Source organism: Austrofundulus limnaeus, unplaced genomic scaffold (genome assembly GCF_001266775.1).
Source record: "Austrofundulus limnaeus strain Quisiro unplaced genomic scaffold, Austrofundulus_limnaeus-1.0 Scaffold713, whole genome shotgun sequence".
Taxonomy (NCBI): domain Eukaryota; kingdom Metazoa; phylum Chordata; class Actinopteri; order Cyprinodontiformes; family Rivulidae; genus Austrofundulus; species Austrofundulus limnaeus.
Window position 1 is genome coordinate 102,972 of NW_013953115.1, and position 3,075 is coordinate 106,046.

Below are 3,075 nucleotides of genomic sequence, written 5' to 3' on the forward strand. Positions count from 1 at the left end.
TTATTATTATTATTATTATTATTATTATTATTATTTTGTTATTGTTTCATTTGTTCAATCCTAAACAAAACATTGCTTATATCTAAAGCCAGTATCATTCTGGATTTTAATTGCTGAAAACCTGTTGGAGAGTACTAATACATATGCAGAATGGCACATAAGCAGTGCGCAGGTATGCATGCATGGTCAAAAAAAGAAAAAGGGCACCAGATGTAACGTCATAAAGCTCCCTTGCGTACTTAAGATTGTACCTGGTTGTCAAAACAACAGCTACTGTAGCAGGGCTCTAGAGTGCAACCAGTTTGGTCGCAAATGCGACCTGATTTCTTTTAAAAAAATTAAAAAGAATCCAGCGGCACTGGTGTGAATGGATTGTTGTTCGGTRCGCCAGAGCGGGACCCTGATATAAGGATTAAACGGACACTGCCTTCAACAAATCAGACGAAGTCCAGAGCTGTTTTGTCCAATCAGAGCAGAACAGGATGGGACTTTCAGTGAGAGCAAGTTTGGTTGAAGCAGCGGGCCGGCTCGACTGGAATTGCTGCAGCGACGTGATCAGTCCTGACTTCTCCTCTCCTCCTGCACTTTGCTTCAGAACTACCAAAGACTTTGGTCTGTAAAACCTAACTTTATATTAAATATATGTTCAGAATGTTGTTATTGAACAGATCTGTACAACTCTGTGTGACTGACTGAACTCTCCTCCTGATGAGAGACTGCTGTATGAGCGCGTCACCGCACGTCTGTGAGATTCACTGAGTTCTTCTAATTAAACCACATTAACTAACTATTAAATCAAAGATGATTCTCTGTTTAACACCCCAATCAAAAAATTTCAAGCGGTGACAGTTGATATTGCAAGGACAGTGTGTGGTCACACAGCAGGTGGGAGATGTTGGTTATGAAGCCATGCTTTCTGACAGAGGTGACACAACACAGGTGTCAAACTCAACCTTGCTTCAGATGTTGCAAACGTGTTTTGTTGAGGTGTTTGCCCCCTTGCCAGCACAGACAAATGTCAAACATGGTGTTGAAACACTCCCAGGTGTAATGGTGCATTTACAGCACTGTGGACAAACTGGAATTTATGCTGGCATTTGGGCGGTATGGTGGGGCTGTGATTAGAGCTGTCACCTCTCAGTAAACAGGTTGCAGCCTGGGGACTGTCTGGGTGGAGTTTGCCTGTTCTCACTGTGTGTAGGTGGGCTTTGTCCCAGGACTCTGGTTTACTCCCAGACACCAACTACTGTAGTATGTTAGAGTAGTTACTGACTCTAAATTGTCCCGCGCTGACAGTGGGACTGGTTTATTTGTCTCATTCATCGTTTTTAGCCCTGTGACAGATTTGCTACTTGTCCAGGGTACACCTTGTCCCTCTCACAGTGAGACTGCTGGACATGAGCACCAGCTCCCCATGAGATGTAACAGGCTCATGCCAGACTTTGCAGAACTAACAACTCCTCTGACTGATCAGACCTGAAAAGGTGCCTCAGATCTGCAGCAGTGTCAGCAGGTGTTTGAGAAGTTCAGGCAGGCTCTGTGTCCCACTTTTATTCTGCAAACTGATACCTCTGACAGGGGGTTGGAGACTGCAGGTCTAAGAGCTCAACTGTATCATATCTATATCATCTGCAAGCTGTCAGAGTCCTTGTACACAACCATTGAGAATAAATGTCTGGTGTGTAGGGATACTGAAAACAATGCTAGGTCTTCAATATTTTTATTTTCTTCATGTGTAAATCAGTGCAGTTTTTGACTAACATTCTGACAGATACCCTTGTATTAAAAAGTGACTGAGATGGTATACATGTTTGGATTACAAAGGATTACTCACCAAAAAATATATAAATAAAGGCACAAACTCAAGTTTACATCGCACCTTAATTATACACTGAACAAACGCAACACTTTTGTTTTTGGTCCCATTTTTCACGAGCTGAACTCAAACATCTAAGACTTTTTCTGTGCACACAATAGACCTTCATCCTTCAAATATTGTTCATAAATTTGTGTTAGGGGGCTCTTCTCATGTGCAGAGATAATCCATCCCACCTCGCAGGTATGGCACATTAAGATGCAGATTAGACAGCACGGGGTGCCTTAGGCTGGCCACAATAAAAGTCTACTCTGAAATGTGTTGTTTTGTCACACAGCACAATGCCACGGATGTCTCAAGTTTTCAGGGATTGTACAAATGACATGCTGACTGCAGGAATGTCAACCAGAGCTGTTGCCCATGAACTGAACGTTCATTCCTCCACCATGAGCCGTCTCCAAAGGAGTTTCAGAAAATCTGGCAGTACATCCAACCGGCCTCACAGTCGCAGACCACATGTAATCACACCAGCTCAGGACCTCCACATCCAACATGTGTACCAAATAACCAAACCCAGACCCACTTTTGAGGTGGTCTCAGTCTGGTTATTTGGTACACACTAGGGTTTGCATGAGTGTTTTCATACCTGTATAAAAGGTTTGGATTAGCCTGGTAAAAACCAGCTCCTTGTAAGTCACTTTGCTTCATACAGAGGGTCTGGACTCTCAGCTGTTGAGAAGTGATTGCTTGCTGGAGGCGTGGCCTCTGTTGATGTTTACAGCAATTGGATCTGACTTACCCAGTCGTTAATGTTGAGCTGTGACGTATGTAGAGCACCAGTTTAACTGTTAAGGAAGCTAAGCTAAGAAGCTAACAGGAAATTGTGCGCTGTAAACAGTCATCCTCTACTGGGAAGAGAGAAGTACCGAGCTGAATGAGATGGCTGTAAATGATGCTGCAGGCTTTGAGAAACATTTAAATTCATTTGGTAGTCTTGTCAACACAGACAGAATGGCTTAGAATAGAATAGAATAGAATAGAATAGAATAGAATAGAATAGAATAGAATAGAATAGAATAGAAACAGCCTTTATTGTCCCACGGAGGGGAAAATCGGGTGTAGCAGCAGCAGCATCAGTTCACAAAAAGACAATGGGCCTCATGTAAGAACTGTTCGTACGCACAGATTTGTTCTTAAGTTGTGCGTACGAGTGATTTAGGAGAATTAACAGAAAACACCAATTCCGACTAAAAGTAGGA

At 42.7% G+C, this 3,075-nt stretch overlaps 1 protein-coding gene across 1 annotated transcript in view; it reads right to left on the reverse strand.

Moving 5' to 3' along the window:
• LOC106532056 (paired box protein Pax-6) overlaps positions 1 to 3,075 on the reverse strand; it is a gene marked incomplete at its 5' end in the record, with an annotated part of 44,586 nt that overhangs the window by 13,248 nt on the left and 28,263 nt on the right.